Genomic DNA, 19,852 nt, shown 5'->3' with positions numbered 1-19,852 from the left:
GATGTGCTGACAGTCTTATAACATTCCTTTTACAATGTGAGTAATTCTTAAAAGTCAGAAATGGGTAAGATTATAGCTACTTAACAAGTAGTTTATTCTTAGTTATTCTGTAGGCGTGGGGTCCAAAGAATGTGTTGTCGCTTAATTATTTAAGGCTTTTGTTAATTAAATTGTTATGCTTAATTGATTAATCATGTTTTGTTTCTCTGTTTATATTTAGGCATTTTTTTTAATTTTATAAGTAGTGCAAATTCATTGTTGGTAACATAGGAAACATTCAAGATTGTATTTTTTATGTTGTCCTGTAATATAACCATGTAGGAAACATCACTACTAACATTTTTATTCATTATTGTTCATATAATTGTGTGCATAACATATCCATACATGTTACATATGCTTCATGCTTCAGAATTACTATGTAATCAATGTGGTTGTTCATTCTTGTCCTCGGACACACTCATGGATAAAAAAATGTGTACATAAATACATATATAGGCATATACACTGACGTACCTAGGCAAAGCATACATAGACTTCAATGCATACGTATTTACCTATAAACATATACATATTTATTACTTTTTGTATTCATCCATACCTGTCCATATATATGTGAAATATTTTTCTGTATTATATATAGTCTTAAATGGAGCATGTGAGGTAGATTTAATAGCAAAGCATATAAAATCTTCGGTTTGCCTTTGGCTTAATTACTGCTTTGGTGATTCTAACACTTGTCACCTTCATGATGCTACATTTCATGTAATCTCATTACCAGTACAGAATGGTAGGAGGTGTTACTTAATTGGGTGCTGATCATTGTTGAATGGATTAGATACAACGTTTTTTTTTCCATTTTCTTCTTGATTTAATTTGTGCCTTCTTCCAAGTATGGATCCTGCCAGAGTGTATTTACTTTCCTTAAAAAGCAAATTGCATTTTTTTTCTAAACTCCCTTTTTGGATTGATGGATGGGAAATTTTCCTTCATCTTTATTTTCAGATATTTAATTGGTCATATGTGATTGTATCTGTTTTTCATGGAGTTATAATTGATATATAACATTGTATTAGTGTCAGCTATATAGCATAATGATTCAATATTTGTATATATTGTGAATGATTACTTCAAGTCTCACTAGCAGCCATCACCACTATACTTATAATTTTTTTTCTTATGAGAACTTTTAAGATGCAGCAACTTTCTAATATACAGTATAGTTTTATTAATAATAATCACCTCACTGTACATTATATTCCAGTGACTTATATATTTTATAACTGGAATTTAGTAAGTTTTTACCATCTTCACCCACTTGGCCCACCCCTCCCTCCACCTCTGGCAACCACCAGTGTGTTTTCTCTGTGTAAGTTCAGGTTGTTTTTTTGTCTTGTTTTGTTTTAGATTCGGATTTCTCATATGATTATATCATCCAGTGTTTGTCTTTCTCCATCTGACTTATTTCACTTTGCATGGTATTTCAAGTTCCATCCATGTTGTCAGAAATGGCAAGATTTCCTTTTTTATGGTTGTATAATATTCAATTATATGCATATAATATATATGTTTCATCGATAACAAATCATTTATTCATATTTTTTAAAATTTTCTAAACATTTACTCATTTTTGAGACACAGAGACAGAGTATAAATGGGGGAGGGGCAGAGAGAGATGGAGACACAGAATCTGAAGCAGGCTCCAGGCTCTGAGCTGTCAGCACAGAGCCCAACTCAGGGCTCGAACTCACGGACCACAAGATCATGACCTGAGCTGAAGTCAGATACTAAACCAACTGAACCACCCAGGCAGCCCAATATTTATTAATATTTAAGTAAAAAATAATATATAATAAATATTCCTATATATTTTGTTTATCCATTCATCCATTTATAGATATGCAGGTTGCTTCACTGTCTTGGCTATTATAAATAATGCTGTTATGAATTTGGGGGTGCACATATATTTTCAAGCTAGCTTGTCAATTTCCTTTCAATTAATACCCAGAATCAGAATTACTGGAGCTTATGGTAGTTCTGTTTTAATTTTTTGAGGAACTCCTATACTGTTTCCTGTACTGTCTGCACCAATTTATATCCCCACCAAGAGTGCATGACAGTTCCATTTTCTCCACATCCTTACCCACACTTATTACTTCATTTTGATAATAGCCATTCTAAGAGGTGTGTGGTGATATTGTGGTTTTGATTTGCATTTTCTCACTGGTGACATTGAGTACATTTTCACGTACCTGCTAGTTAACTGTATACTTCTGATTATATCTCTTTAATGAAATGTTCCTTCACTGTTTGATCTGAAAGTTGGTGTTTTCTGTCTTTTCAAGGGAACTTTTTTCCTATATGTGTGTGTGTGTATATATATATATACATGCATGTACATATATATATATATATACACACCTCTGCTCCAGTTCTTCTTGTTCCCTGCCCCCCTCAAGGACACTGAATTTGTAATTATTCTCTCTCTTTTGTCCAAAGCTGCCTGTTGGAACTAATCCCTTCTTGTTCTCATTTTTGTACTTTCCTTCTGTCTTCTATACTAATGGTTGTATTTCTCGCCATGCAGATGCTAGTATTCACGTCTTCTAATGAGTTTTAACTTTTATGGTTATTTTTTGGGAATTATTTTCTCTCACCATTCCTTTATTTTGTCTTACCATTCCTTTTTCAACTCTATATTTATTTCCGTTACATTTTATCTACCAATTAAGAATGGAATGGTTTTAATTTAAAGGTAGCCTAACTATATGTGCACTTGCAAATTATAATACAGAAGAGAAAAATAGGGCACTTTTTAAAGCAGTGAAAATGCCCAACTAGAGTCAAATATAGCATCAAAAATGCAAGTTATCACTTAGAAACAATGGTGAACTTACAGAATTATTGTAATATTTAATTTATAAAAGCTGGCTTTTTCCTGATCAGTAAATATGGTCTACCTTAATCAGACATGAAATACACTAAGAATATTAAAATTATTATCCAGTTAATTCCAAAAATTTTTTAACATTTTATTAAAAAATATATAATATTGCCTTCTTTCATTTGGAAACTATTACATCATGGGGATTCCTTGTGGTACACAAAGCAGATGCTGATTATGAAATCAGAGCTTTCTGAGAATCTAATATGCATGGATCAATGCTGATGAGAGCAGACCATCCCTAATACTTTCAAGGCAGGAGATATAATAAGGTGTTCATGCTTCAAACATAAGTCATCAAATTGAAAATGACCAAAGATGTTGATGAAGCCATCTGGCGTTTTATGGACTTATTGGTAAAAAGCAGATTTTGTTCTTTTATTTGAAACATAATAATTTTAACATTTATCGGAGGGAGAATGTAAAAGAACAGAAGGTACTGTTCACACTTCAGATTTAGAATGTAACCTAAACTATAAGTAGAACTATGTCAAACAAAATCTGATCTACATAAACCACAACTGGCCAACAGTGACAAGCAAGCAGATACTTCTGAAGCACACAGGATGGGAAGAAGTTCACTGGGATCAAGCCAGAATTCATCGTGCATATTGTGAACAAATATATTTGATGAATTGGCTTCACGTTGCAAAACTTAAAAAAATACCCAGGTTGAAAACATAAACACTTATCACAATTTGTGCTTGGTGCCTGGCATATGAAGATTCATGAAATCATATACAAATCAGAACTAAGGAATCGCTTTTGAAAAATGTTTAAGGAGGAAGATCAAGATTATTCTTACTGAACATCTGAAGGTGTTCAAGATGCAAACTGTATTTTATATCATCCTTAAATGTCTGTTAGGCTGGTAGTTACGTTTTTGGAAACAGGCTTTAGTGGTTTACGCCAAAAAATGCCAAACATTAAAATGAAGTTTATTTTACTTTTAACAGTAGGGAAAAAAGGAAAGTAGTAATAAAATATATTTATTAATTACACAAAAGTAATGACACACAAGAGCAAGCAAGAAAAGCAACAGAAATATACTTGTATTTGGCTTTAATGAATATTCAACTGAGACAAGTACATCTTCTTGGCTTTCATCATAACAGTAATTCAAATCAATGAACATTATCTTTGAAGATGCTAAAGAAAACCGCAGAAAAACAGGGACAAACACTTTTTCTTGATATGGACAGTCCATTTCCCTAGCTGGAGGTGAGAAGATCTTGACAATTTCCTTCCGCATTTATGATTATGGTATATATACACCTAAATCTGTACTTACATAAAAATCATACAGAAGTGGAAATAGTTTGCTGGTGAGCTAAATATAATCAAAGAAATTTAAAAACAAATTCTTGATCTTTCCTGAAGGCTTTAGGCAAAGGAAAAAGAAAGGGAGGAATCACATTTTCTTTGCCCTTTAATTACTTTTGTTACTGACTTAGAAATCTAGTCCAAAAAAGAAAGTTTCCTGGGGAAGTATTTACAGATGTCATCCCAATTTCTATAGTACCATAGAGAAGGGTATAAAAGACACCAAATAAATACCGAAATATCAGAGTAGAGACTTCAGGATTCCCACTGGAGATGTGGAAAATCTATTATTCATTCCCTTACATAAGGGACCAAAAAGAAAGTAAGAGTGTGTAATAACAATGCTTCGTAGCAAATAAATATACCTAACACTCCCGATCATTCCCCATCATCAGGAGAGAACAAGAAAACTTTGCCTAGGAATTGTTTTTTTTCTCTTTTGCTTCTTGTCTTAATACAATCAGCTCAAGGATATATAGCTGGCAGTGATCTCATAAAATCTGTGACATTTTTGTATGTCATACGATACACAATATCTAACTTCACAGAGTTGGTATCAGGAGTAAATTAGCAGAATGCCCAGACCCTGACTGGCAAAGAGTAAGGGTAACGGAGCTCAAGTGTTCGCTGCTTGGGGTGCATCAAATTGAGCACCTCCCAAGAGAATGTTGAAAGCATAGAATGTTTTATTATTTTACTCATGGGGTTTTTTGGAGTGATGGGGCTTCAGAGTTTATGGCCAAGAAAGATTTCTTGGGACATCTTTGGTGCAAAAAAATTGATTTTATAAAAGCACGGGGATGGGACCCATGGGCAGGAAGAGCTGCTCCTGATCTAGACTGATTATATACTTGGGAGTTGGGGAAGATAAAGACAAGCAGAAGTTCACAAGGGATTTTCATATTCTAAAGAAGACTCACAGGATCCTGGAGGCCTAGCTATTGTCAAGCTAAGGTGGTTTTTCCCTCTAGCAAAGCATTAACATTAAGACAGTGGGAGTTCCTGGAGAAATGTTGTCCTCTGTATTTGCCTCAAGTATTTGTCAATGGGCTGCAGGTTATAGGGAAATTTAATTTTATCTGCCATTTCCTTCTGCCTTTGTTTCCCACAGCACTTATCACAAGTAAGGAGATAGCTCTAAAAGTACTATGTCCGCATAGACCTAGTGCAGGAAGTTTTTATTCAGTGTATTACAGGATGCGGGCAGGGAGCTTGCATAGGCACCTTTGGTTCAATTGCGCATGCTTCCTATGTCAACTTGGTGATGCAAACATCCTGTGTTCAGGAGATGGGGAAAAAAGCCCACCCTTGGGAGGAAATCTTAGTATTATAATGAGTTAAAGGTAACTTCAGGTCACCTCAGGGGCCTTCTGCATCTGTCCTTAGCTCCAGTCCAGCTCAGAGTGGCTCATGTAAGAGGCTGTCTGGCCAGACACCTAGCAAGGGGCTCTCAGGTGAAAGACCTAGTTGGATGTGTCCTTGGCTGGAACTGTTGGTTGTACAAAACAAAACACATCCCTTCCCTGCTTTTCTCCCTTCGCCTTCTCCTTTTTGCTGAAAGCTGTCAGCCCTCTTATTTGAGTAACTTTCCCTTGCCTCCTAGCTAAAGTAAGCATTGCATATGTTTGTTAATTGAATTTATATTTTTAAAAGTCAGCAGTAGATTAATTTGTAACAAAATCTGCCAGTTACTACTTGATTAAGTCAAATCAACTTTTTGGATTCATATAGACTAGTATATTCAAAAGTACACCAATGGTAGTGAGAAGGGATACTAAGGCAAGCTGAGGACCACACACAAAGTAGTATACCCCACCCTCCAACATCTGGGATATGTGTGATATTCCTCGGACACTCCTGGCTGCCCAAGAACAAAGGAAAGGGGGAAAAAATGGCTAAATGATAGAGATCATAGTCCTGCAGGACCTGAGTCTCTATTTATTTACAAATATCTTAGTAAATTACAAGAAAAAGGCAATCTTATCAATAGCCTAATCTCCAGAAACCTTACAGACTCAGTTTCCTGGAGCCCCAACATCACCCTCCCCTCCATTGTGAAGCCAGGAACAAAGGCAAGAAGGAAATGGCAGGTAACATTAAATTTCCGTAGAACCTGCAGCCCATTAACAAATATTTGAGGCAAATACAGAGTGGAACTTTTCTCCAGGAACCCCCTACCTTCCTATTGTTAATGCTACTAGAGGCAAAACAACCTTAGCTTGACAATAGCAAGGCCTCAGGTATTTTAAGAGTCCTCTTCAGCATATCAAAGACCTTCTGGAGGCTTCCCTTTTGCCTTTACCTCCCCCAAGTCCAAAGTATATCACCACTCTTCACGACCCCATTGCAGCTCTTTCTGCCCATGGGCCCTGTCCCCGTGCTTTAATAAAATCACCTTTTTTGTACCAAAGACGTCTCAAGAATTATTTCTCGGCCTTGAGTTCCAAACCCCCACCACTCCAAAACCTCATCAGTAGAAGCTGTAATTTTAACAGGAAAACAGCTGGGTTTCCTCTCCTGAATTTACTTAGTTCTTTAAGTGGATTTAACACATTGAACATTAATTGATAGCAATGTTACCAACTTTCCATTTTGAGTACTTCAAAAAAAAATGTTTTTTAGTCTTTATTTACCTTTGAGAGAGAGACAGAGTGCAAGCGGGGGAGGAACAAAGAAAGAAAGGGAGACACAGAATCCGAAGCAGGCTCCAGGCTCGGAGCTGTCACCACAGAGCCCGATGCGGGGCTGGAACCCATGAACCATGAGATCATGACCTGAGCCAAAGTTGGACACCCAAACGACTGAGCCACCCAGGTGCTCCAGCCCATTTTGAGTACTTTTAAAATACAAAGGGGAATTTTAAAAGTCAATAAAAGATCTTATGTATTGTATATAGATATGACAAGTGTAAAAATAGTACATGCAATCCAGTAGGAAAAAAATGTAAATAGTTGACAAAGTTGCAAATCCAAAGAGAAACAGCCCTATGAAAAGAGGCTCAAATTCACCAGCAATGGGGGAAATGCCAATTAGAGTAACCATGAAAGACCATTCTACGTCTTTTAAAAAAATTGTTAACATTTATTTATTTCTGTATTTATTTATTTTTTTTTTGAGAGAGAGAGAGAGTGTGAGCAGGGGAAGGACAGATAGAGGATGAGACACAGAATGCGAAGCAGGCTCCAGGCTCTGAGCTGTCAGCACAAAGCCCGACGCAGGGCTCAAACCCACAGACTATGAAATCATGACCTGAGCTGAAGTCAGGTATGTAACCGACTGAGCCACCCAGGCACTCCTCATTCTACCTCTTAAAAGAGCTAAAACTAAAAAGCTTTGACCTCTTTTGTGCATGGTGAACGAGGAAACAGTTATTGTCACAATTGCTAGGGAAATTCTGATGCATTAAAAGGTTTTTGGAAGTAATTTGGCAACATACATTACAATTAAATATACACATACCCACCCCTGGGTCCCATCCTATAGAAATAAAAGCACATAAGAACACATGCATGTGAGAGTTGATTGCTGCAGTATTTGTTAAAAACAAATAAAAAAGGTAACTGGAAAAAAATGTGCATCTCTGTCAGGAAATGTCAGAATATATGGTGGCATGTCTCTACTATTAGTTATTATGTTGCTATTTAAAATCCTGAATTAGGGGCACCTGGGTGGTTCAGTCGGTTGAGCGTCTGACTTCGTCTCAAGACACGATCTCTCAGTTTGCGTGTTCGAGCCCCACGTCGCGGTCTGGGCTGACAGCTCGGAACCTGGAGCCTGCTTTGGATTCTGTGCCTTCCTCTCTCTCTCTGCCCTTCCCCTGCTCATACTCTGTCTCTCTGTCTCTCTGAAAAATAAATAAAACATTAAAAATTAAAATACTGAATTAGAACTGTACCTTTTGAGTTGGATGTTTTTCATGGAGTTGAAAAGAACAGCTTTAAATCCAAATGACAGCCCTGCCTTAGTTTAAAGCTAAAGTTCTCTTTTCTGCTTATTATGGATCTTTGATAAGAAACACAATTGCTGAGAAGTCTGTTTTGCTTGCTGTTTGCTACGAGCATTGTGAGGCCTTTCCTGAATGTAACCCGCTGTGTAGTAGAATGGGTTGTAAACCTTCCTAAATGTAGTCTGATATGTAATGGAATGAGTGATTGTACATAAACTAACCGGCATTTCTCGCTTCTGTAAACCTGCTTGCTTAGCACATTCCTCACCTACCCCCTTCCCCCTTCCCCCTTTTTTTCTCCCGCCACAAGTAAGGGACAAAGCCTTCCCGCCAAAGGACAGACAAAGGACGCCCAATCAGAGAACAACAAATGTCCTTACTTTAAAATCAACTAATCAGGCCCCTCATAATTTGAAACCTCCCCTGTGCTATTTGTCTCTGTCTATAAAAACGCTGTACCAACCCTGATCGTGGCCTCTTGCGTCACCGGCGACGAGTGCGCAGAGGACCAGGTTCGAACCTGCAATAAACGACCCTTGCCGCTTGGCTTTGACTTATGACTCTGGTGGACTTTTGTGGGAGGTTTCGGAACTTCGGGCATTACAGAGTATTGAGAAACCAAGATGCAGATGTAGGTGTTCAGTTTAATGACACTGTAATGAAATCAGTATTAACAAAAATAACTACTTAGATATGTATAGCTATTTATACAGGATATGTAGGGATGCAGACTGTTTTGGTCATCTTAAAGGCAGAAGAGGGGGCGTTAATTGATTAGAGGGGAGGCAGAAGAGGAGGGCCAAGTAAAGACAAAATGTAATAATAATTAAAAAAAAAAGTCTGTACCAGCAATAAAATATCTGTATCCATTTTTTTTCAAATGTTTATTTATTTTTGAGAGGGCTCAAGCTGGGGAGGGGCAGAGAGAGGGAGGGAGACACAGAATCTGAAGCAGGCTCCGGGCTCCAAGCTGTCAGCACAGAGCCTGACACGGGGCTTGAACTCACAAACCACAAGATCATGACCCGAGCCGATGTCTGGCGCTTAACTGACTGATGCACCCAAATGCCCCTGTATTGATTTTCATCATATATTTAAAATTACCTATTTCCCGGGGTGCCTGGGTGGCTCAGTCGGTTAAGCGGCTGACTTCGGCTCAGGTCACGATCTCGCGGTACGTGAGTTCGAGCCCCGCGTCAGGCTTTGTGCTGACAGCTCAGAGCCTGGAGCCTGTTTCAGATTCTGTGTCTCCCTCTCTCTGACCCTCCCCCGTTCATGCTCTGTCTCTCTCTGTCTCAAAAATAAATAAACATTAAGAAATAAAAATTAAAAAAGAAATAAAATAAAATTACCTATTTCCCTATATTCAAAAAAGTTAAAAAATACAAAAGTACAAAGATATTTGAATATCAATACCACGAGTAAACCACTTTTTTTGTTTAACCAATTCTTAAGAGGTCATCCTAGTTTGTTCTTAGGTATGTAATAACCTTCAAAATACCAATTTTTGTATTTCAATACTGTGTCACATCTTGGGGGCCATCCGATCAGGGGGAGGGAGGCCAGCAGCACAGGTGGGGAAAGAAGTCACCCAAAGCAAAACCAAGGAGACAGAAGTTTATAGACTACACAGCAAGGGAGCAGCTGGCAGAACAACAGGGGAGAGGCTGTCTGCCAGGAGGCAGTGGGGGTGAGGGCTCTGGTTAAGCGGGGTAGTGAGAAAATGTGGGAGCATATGGAATTTTCCTTTTTTGATACCTGCGAGTGGTTTATGTAGCCCATTGGTCAGCTCAGACCAATGGATACTTTTAGGTGGGTCGTTTAATGAGTCTGTTGGCGTTCAGCCCTGTAGTTGCTGTCGGCCCTTTTACCTAACTCAGGTCTCCTTGCTCAAGCCTGTTGCCTATAAGTGGCGTCTATCATTTCTTTGGTTATATGAAACCACTCACCGCCAGTAATGGACTTGTCCCTTTTGAACGTGGTTTAGGTTGACATAGGTTTCAGTTTTATAATGTTCTCTTTTATCGTTAATATCATCAGTCATTCTTATTGTGCTGCTTAAACTGTATATTGGGTTGGTTGGGGAAGAAAAAAAATTTCCCTCTAGGTTCTTTGGCTGGTCTAATCAAATAACACAAGATACAGTAATAGAAAAATGAGTATGATTACATACCTGTGCAGACTGCCTAAGTATATGCGCTCAAGTACTAGCCAGGCAATTGAGGTTATATGCCCTCTTGAGGTAAGGAATGGAATAGGGGTCTGGGGCTTCAAGGGGTGGGGTGGGGGTAAGATCAGTCACACGGTAATTTAAAAAAAAAAAAAAAAATGTTTGTTTGGTAATGAGAAGTTTGTCCTGCCATATAGTTAGGTCATGCAGATAAAAAAGTTATTTCTTGGTAATAGCTGTCTTTCTGGCCAGGATCACTATCTAAATTCTTTTAGGCAGTTTAAAGGAAAGGTCAAAGTTTTTCTTAAGGGGCTCCTGGGTGGCTCAGTTGGTTAAACGTCTGACTCTTCACTTCGGCTCCGGTTATGATCTCACGGTTCAGGAGTTCAAGCCCTGCGTTGGGTTCTGCACTGACAGCTTGGGATTCTCTCTAGCTCCTTCTCTGCCCTTTCCTCCCTGCTGTGAGCTCTCTCTCTCTCTCTCTCCAAATAAACACACTTTTTTTTTTTTTAAAGGTTTTTCTTGAGTCAGCTGGGTCTTGATTGCCTTCAGCTCAAAACAGTCTGCATACGAAAGTGGCACATTTGGGGGAAACTGGTCCTGCACCCCTTCTGGTTCATTCTAAAATGCATCTCCTTGTCCATGATGCTTTGTTTCATTGCAGTGATTTCCCTCCGCTTTGCCATCTTAACTTGCACCTTAGCATGTTTGCTTGTCTCCTCCTCCCTACTTGATTGTATTTCTGTCCTGAGTCTTCTGTCAGATATTTGAATGTTTGGTTATATTTTCTTAAACATTAATTAGAAAATATTTGGTCATTCTTTGTGTCTGCTCTGTGACCTGTTTCTAGTGGGTCTTCTTCGTATGTTGATTAATGGTGATACTCTTGATGTCGTGTTCCAGTGGGGTCTTTAGATAGCTGCTGTATTAGTTCCCTTTTCGAATAGTCTCCACGTAGCATTGTTAACCCAGAAATCACAAACAATATGAGGATTCATACTTCACTGTTGCTTGTTCTTGGCATTTTCACGGTTAAAGAAATATCTGGGAATTTTGATGGCATTCATGTTAGTTACAGTCTTTCAGATTGGACAAAGCAGGTCACATGCCTATTTTTCACGATCTTTTTGGATTTTAATGTATTGAATATTTTTGTAAGGTTTATTTGGGAGAACATGTGCACATGTGTGCTTGAGTGGGGGAGGGGCAGAGAGGGAGAATCCCAAGCAGGTCTCCTTCCCACAAACCATGAGACGGTGACCTGAGCCGAAATCAAGTTTCAGATGCTCAGCCCATTGAGCTACCCAGGCGCCCTGAATGTAGTTAGTATTTTAGAGGTCACAGATGTCTCTTTAACTGCCTTGGCAAATTATAGAACAGTTAATGATTAAATACTATTTCCAAAACAGTTATAATGCTTACAGAGCAGTAAAACAAAGTGAGCAAAATGACATCTGTGATGAACTGTGTGTTTTAATACACTTTTTCAGGTGAGGAAAAGTGACTTCACTATATCCTTCTGTGTTCTTAGCTGAGAACCCAAATGAAAGACATGTTAACAGGAGAAAAAGCAGATTGACAGGAGAAAAATAAAGTTTAGTAACTTAATATTTAAAAAAGTTTAGACACACCTGGGTGGCTTAGTTGGTTAAGCACCTGCCATTGGCTCAGGTCATGATCTCACACTCATGGGTTCGAGCCCCGGGCTGGGCTCTGTGCTGACAGCTTGGAGCTTGCTTCGGATTCTGTGTCTCCCTCTCTCTCTGCCCTTCCCCCATTCACGCTGTCTGTCTCTCTCTCTCTCAAAACATAAACATAATAATAAAAAAAATTTTAAAGACAAAAGAACATATTGTGAAGGGTGGAGGAGGAGAAGGCAGTTATGGGTGGTTACAAAGATGAGAACCCAAATAAAGGTTATGGTTCTTAGGCCAGTTTCCACCCTTTCTTTCTCCAGTGATAATGAGTTTCTAGAGGTTTAGGATCCCCCATCTTCCAGGTACAGAAAGGGAGACACCCTTACAAATAGGGATTTCCCTTGTAAATGTCTACTACAAAAGAGTAGCTTTTAATTAGTTTTCAGAACTACTTCTTTGTCTCAATTTCATAAAAAATAATTAGCACAAAATAATCCGTTTGACAAAGATATAAGTTTTGGTATGGCACATTCAGCTCCCCTTCACTTGAAAAGAGGAAAAGAAAGTAACGTCTTTCAGCAGAAACCTCTTTGGCATTTTAGAACTAGATAGTCGAAAGCAGTAAGTGGAATTGATGTAAATAGTCATCACTCTTGTCTCACATTGAAAGATTTTTTGAAAATCACTTTTGTTACCTGAACACTGACCTTGCTGTCCGTAACTATAATTTTGAAATCGTTTGTTTCCTTAGCTTCTTGAATGGGGTTTTGTAGTTGTCCATCCAGCTTGATTTTAAAGAATACACCAAGTCAAAGAGGCGATGTGAAATGTAAGCACTTTTTAGGACCTTTATGGTCCCTTTCACTTCTCACGTCCCATGGATATCTGTGGTGAAAATTCAAAGGTACTGTAGTCATTTGCTTTACATAGTATTTTTCTATTACCTGGCTTGAAAGGATAATGTGATGATTAAGTTTATATTCTGGTTAAAAGAATGAACACAAATCCCATACGGGAATAACTAATTTCTAATAGAATGTGATTCAGTTCAGTAATGCCAAGTATAATTGAATGTGTAATGCAGTTAATTAATTGATGTGCCTATTTTCGAACATTTATTGACTATTGATAATATGCTTGATGCTGTACTTCATACTCATAATAGAGGTATCCTTCCAAGGGGAATTTACATCATTTAATTTTCTTTGTTCAAATTAAGTATCAGCCCTTTGAGGTCTATTGGGACCACTGTCAATTACTGTTTAAAATAATTAAATGAGGGGCACCTGGATGGCTCAGTTGATTGTCCAACTCTTGATTTCTGCTCAGGTCATGATCTCAGGGTAATGGGATCAAGCTCTGGATGGGGCTCTTTGCTGAGCATGGAGCTTCCTTAAGATATTCTCTCTCTCTCTCTCTCTCTCTCTCTCTCTCTCTCTCTGTCCCTCCCTCCCCTCCCCCTCCCCCTCCCTCTCTTCCTTCCTCCCTCCCTCCCTTTGCCCCTCTCCCCTGTTTATGCTCACTGTCTCTCTTTCTCTGTCTCTCAAATAAATTAATGACGTTTTCATTTGTGGTACTTGTGTTATTTTCAAAATATTCCAGCAAAGTCAATACAAAATCAAAGATCATAAATCATCCTTTCCTTTATTATTTTAGCCCTGCAATGCTGTTTTATTTTTAGGCTAAATAATCATATAAAAATTTAACTCAATTATAATTAAATATAATCATTTTAATCTACAAAAATACAATTTGTACTCTGTGTTAGGGATGGTTTAATAAAAATAATAACTTACATAATGCACAGCCTTTGTAATACAGTACTTTTATTTTGTAAAGAATAATGTGGCATTTCTTTTAAAAATTTTATTAAATTAAGGAATTCATTTATTCTTAGATTGCTGTAATTATTTGAAGATTTCCCACCTCACTATGGATAAGAATTTGTGCTAAGCAAACTGTAAATCAAAAAGTGATGAACTCTTATTTACAAAATGCATGAGGGTTTGAAAGTGTGCTTAATAAGTCGTATGAGTGACAGGTAAAGGAAGAGATGTGAGCATCTGTGTCATCCACTGGTCCAAAAACATTGTTTGTCTTGAAGAAATTTTATACACCACTGGACCATGTTATGAACTAGTAACATTTAATTAAAAAAAAAAAAGATAATCTTAGTATAATGTGAACTCTACAATACTTACATGCCAAACTTTTAAATTTCCAAATACTACTTTAAGAGCATTATTGTTTTCATGGATAGCGGGTGGCTTGGACTCACACAGTATTTGAGTATTGTGCTTTAAATTTCAGTTTTCACAAACCGCTTTTCATGCAGAGAAAGCAATTGTACATATTAATTCCCATGAGACTCCCATCAGTATTCATTATATGCATTCTTTGTAAGAATGGGTATTCTCTTACTGTTTTATTATCTGGCATGCATGCACGCATGAATCTTAACATACCAAAGGAGTTTTATCGAAATCAGTATTTTTCAATGTTTTATTTTCTTTTTTTTTTTTTTTTAATTTTTTTTTTTTTTAACGTTTATTTATTTTTGGGACAGAGAGAGACAGAGCATGAACGGGGGAGGGGCAGAGAGAGAGGGAGACACAGAATCGGAAACAGGCTCCAGGCTCTGAGCCATCAGCCCAGAGCCTGACGCGGGGCTCGATCTCACGCACCGCAAGATCGTGACCTGGCTGAAGTCGGACGCTTAACCGACTGCGCCACCCAGGCGCCCCTCAATGTTTTATTTTCTAATAGTTATATATAAGTTACCTTGTGGAGAGGTTACTTTTGTCGCACAATCTGTCTGTGGTCAGCCTGTAGCTGTATCCATAGATTCCTAAGGAAATGAATGAGTTCATGATTCTTTAGGCTGTGTAATTATGGATAAAAATTATAATATTAATGTCATTACTAATTTTGTGTGACATTTTGCAAACCACTTAGCTGTGCATTTATTGTGTCTGTATGAAAAAGAAAAGTTCCCTCACTAACTCAATGTTAAAGAAGATGAAAAAAATAAGTCACAGAAAGAATTAATCATCTTATTTAAAAAAGCACTTAGAAATGGTATATGATGTAAACATTATTGAAAAAATAATTTTTAAACAATTTTTGCCTTTTTAAGGATTAATTCAATGAGGCCAGAATATTGAAGAACCAAAAATCCATCATGAAAGCCTTTACTATTAAGTTGTTCAAAATCTTATTTAACCCTAATCATATTCAGCCACTTTTTTTTTCCTTTGGCCAGCAATATATACAAGCCTTCCACCATTCCCACTTAAAACATGCAGAAGAAAGTAACATACATATTATGAAACAATTGACAATCGTAGAAGTTAAGGGTGTTTGTCCTTAAAAACAGGGGAATGGAGTTAAATCCATGAAAGTAGTCGACTACAGAACTCTAAAAATCTATTCTTAAAAAAAAAAAATCTAATAAACTGGTAAAAACTGTCAGAATCAACTTTATCAGAACTCTGAAAGTGAATCATAGATTTCCAACAGCCATGGGAAATCAGGAAAAGGTAGCTGACTCTTGGTAAGAGATCTTTGTGGAATTTTTACTTACTACATGCCTGGCTCCCCCAATCAGTGGTTGCCTTGAGGATGGGAGCTCACTTTCCAGATATGGGTCCCTTGTGGCAGAGAGGGCAGAAAGGTCATTGTTCTCTGGGAATTATCCTTGTTTTGGCCTGTTTAGTGTGTCTCTGAAGGATGAGTTCAAAGGACTCCTTTCATTACTCCTAACTCAGAACTTGCCCAGGGTGGAGTCATTTTCTAGGGAGTGTTTGTCAAAAACATGTAAAGATAAATGCATTAGCCACTCATACTTATGGATGGCAGTGGATAACAGTTGGGGCAAACAATAAAAACCCTGGAAGAGTTGAGGAGTAAAATACTTGCGGGGGAAAGGAGACTTCACAAAGCTATGACATATTCCTGGAAGTCTGGGTGATCATCTGAATTCCAGGAGGTCCTGTCAAAAAATAAAACTGAAAGGCCCTAATCTCTTACTTGAGGGTCACATTTAGGTTCTTTGGATGCAGAAGTATAGGCAAAGTTGTAAGCCGTCCAGCTGATGAAGAAGGCATACTCCAATACAAACACAGAGCCCATCTGCAGAGAATGAAGGTCATTAAGGAAATCTTTGCCAAATTACCAGCTGGCATATGAACGAATTGATCAGAGATATCAGTGGTCACACATAGCAATGAACACAGATCTTAAAAAGTTTGTTGACAGAATTCATGAAGAAAAATAAAGCATGAATGGAAAAGAATCTGATTCTAAAGCTGACGCATTATAACATTTGAAATGTTTAGTTTTCCCAAAACATTATAAGATGTGCAATGAAATAATGAGGTGTGGGGGGAGATGACATCAGTAGAATCTGTGCAGGAGGAAGCCCAAAAATTGGACTTACTAGACAAAGACCTTAAATCGACTATTTAAAATATTATCCAAGAAATAAAGGATATCATCTACAATAAACTAAAGGAAACTGTGAGAATTAAGTCTCACCAAGTAAGGAATATCAATCAAGATAGAGAAATTGTTAAAAGGAACCATATGGAATTTCAGGAGTTGCAAAGAACGCTAATGGAAATGAAAAATACACTCTAGGGATTCAGCAGGAGATCTGAGAAGGCAAAGGAAGGACTCAGTAAACTTGAAGATAGGTCAGTTGAGATTATCCGGTCTGAGGAATTGGGGTAAACTCCTCAGAAAAAGGAAAACATAATTAAGGAAAATGAACAGCACTTAACAGACTTATGGAACACAATCAATTATAAAAGCATAATGTAATAGGAGTCTCAGAGAGGAGAGAAGGGGGCAGAAAGAATAACTGAGGAAATAATGGAGTTCCAATTTCTTATCTGTCATGTAAGGAGTTTCGAAGTCATCATTCCATCCTAACAACAAGTAAAGGTGAAGACACTGAAAAATCAACAAATGATTGAAGTGAGACCACAGGACATGCTACCGCCCCCACCAAGTGGAGAGACAAATAGGTCAGTACAGAGAATCAGAACTTAGCAGAGGAGAAACCTCCATGGGAACCAGTACCAGGGTAGGAAAACCTGAATTATAATTGAGAAATTTCTGGAGTCTCTTTGTAGAAAAGTCTGAGAGTTTAAGACTCTGCACATTGTGAGTATTACTTCAGGAGCTCTACAGATTTCCACCATGAAGATAAAAAGTCTCCTTTGGCTTCTAGCAGGGAGAGAAAAGTATTCATTTGAAATATGCCAGACTGCTCCGTTCTCAAAAAGACCTGTCCTCAGAAGAAACTATATTATACAAGTTGAACCTATTGGGGTTTTGTCAGAGCTCAGCTGATCTGGGATAAAGGAGACACTCAACTCTAGCCTTCTCTAGCCTTCCACGTGGGACAAGGAAAATAAACAACTTCAATCGTACATAGCCATCCTGTCTTGTTAATGGAGGTGAGGAAATGAGAATCACCTTTGAACTTTGTGGCCTATAGGTCACAAGTACAACTAGTATCCTTGGACTTGTGATTGTTATCTGTTGTGGGGGCAGTCTTGTGTGGACTGATCCCTTAACCTGGGAGATCTTATGCATCCTCAAGACAGATAGTGTCAGACTTGAGGCAAATTGGGGACTTGCGTGGTGGTAGAAACCTACACATTATAGCATATAATACTCAAACTGCAGAAAATAAAAGATAAAAGAAAATTTTTCATAGAAGCCAGAGGAAAAGCAACCTACCTTTAGAGGAGCAAAGATGAGAACTACATGTGACTATTTCACAGAAACCATACAAACAGGTGAAGAATGTAGTGAGATATTTAAAGTGTCTAGAGAAGAAAACCACCAATCTAGAACTTTATATCCTGTAAAATGATACTTCAAAAGTGAAGAAGTGCTTTCTCAGACAATCAAACATGGAGGGGATTTGTTGCCATTAGAATCATGTAGCAAAAAAATGGTCAAAGAAGTGTGTTTAAAAAAAAAAGGATATAGGAAGTATATTAAAAGAGGAAGAGGATTAGAGAAGAAATAAGTGGAGGTAAAATAAAACTTATTTTTCCTCATTCTTAACCAGGTAGCAATTTGTTTGAATTAATAATAACCATGGTGTATTTGATTATTATAACTTATATATAAGTGAAATGAATGACAGAAATGAAATAAGGGATAGGAGACAGGAATTAAGAATACTTTGTGATTATATAAGCTACTTGCACTATCTATAGTCGTATAGTGTTATTTCAAAGTGAGCTTGTATTCATTGTAAATATATATCGTAAACACTAGGGCAACCCCTGAAAAAATGTTTAAAAAAGTGAAAAGAATCAATATGCTAAGAATGGAGAGAAAACGGAATCATATAAAATGTTTGAGTAATTTTTTCCATTTAAAAAAATTTCAAAGTTTTATTTATTTCGAGAGAGAGCATGAGCAGAGGGGAGGGGCAGAGAGAGGGAGCGAGAGAATCCCAAGCAAGCTCCACACCATCAGTGCGGATCCTGATGTGAGGCTTGATCTGGTGAACTGTGAGATCATGACCTGAGCCAAAATCAGGAGTCAGATGCTTAACTGACTGAGCCACCCAGGTGCCCCAGTTTTTTCCACTTTTACTGAGGTGTGAATGACAGATACACATTGCATTTATTTAATGTTTGCAATGAGATGTCTTGGTATACATATATATTGTGAAATGATTCCCCCAATTAAGTAAATTAATGTAAAAAATCACAAAAGGCAGAAAGAGCGTAAGTCAAAAATATAAAAACAGGAAAGGATCAGCAAATATGGTAGACATTAATCTAGTCATATTAGTAATAACCTTGAATGGAATATCAACAATCTGAAGATACCAATTAAGGGACAGGATATCAGTATGAACCAAGAAAGAAGTCTCATCTATGTGTTGTTTATAACAAACCCACTTTAAATATAAAGACACATAGATTGAAAGCAAAGGAATAGAGAAAGATAGACCACGGTAATATTAACGAAAGGAAAATGGGGGTAGGTATATTAATTTCACACAGAGCCAAGCTCAGATCAAGCAAAGTTATCAGGGATGGAGAAGGGCAGTGCCTAATGACCAAGGTGTCCGTTCTTTAAGATGACACAACAGTGTTTAATAGGTATGTGCCTCACAACAGAACATCAAAGTGTGAGAGGCAAAAATTGTAAGAGAAAGTAGATGAATCCATTATAATAGTCGGAGACTTCTACAACCTTCTATGAGAAATGTGAAGATCCAGCGGGCAGAAAATCATAGGGATATAGTGGAACTCATTAACATCCTAAGTCAATCAGACATGATTAACATCTCTAGACTTCCTTATCTAAGTGCAGAGTACACATTCCTATCAAGCCCACATGGGGCACTCCCCAACCTAGACTACATTCTGGGCCATAAAACACATCTAACAAATATATAAGAATAGAAATCATGTAGTTTCTATGTCAGACAATAATGGAATTAAACTAGAATCCATTACCAAAATGATGACTGGAAAATTCCCAAAACATTGAGATTAAATAAAACACTAGTAAATAACACATGACTAAAAAATGAAAATTCAAGAGAAATTTAAAAACTGTTTTCAATGAAGTGAAATGACAAGAAAACTTACCAAAAACTGTGCAGGTTTTTGTATGGGCATAAGATATAGGTAATGCTTTGCAAAGTGCTCACATGCAGCGAAAAGGGGCCCAGAACGCCTATTTGACCTTTGCCTGTGGGAAGTTTTTTTCTAGTGTATCCAGGATTCAGAAGCCATTTTCACTCCCAGCTGAAATCTCTCAGTCCTTCGGCACACCGTGTGCAGAAATGG

Source organism: Lynx canadensis, chromosome X, assembly GCF_007474595.2.
Source record: "Lynx canadensis isolate LIC74 chromosome X, mLynCan4.pri.v2, whole genome shotgun sequence".
NCBI lineage: Eukaryota > Metazoa > Chordata > Mammalia > Carnivora > Felidae > Lynx > Lynx canadensis.
This window is presented reverse-complemented; position numbering follows the sequence as displayed.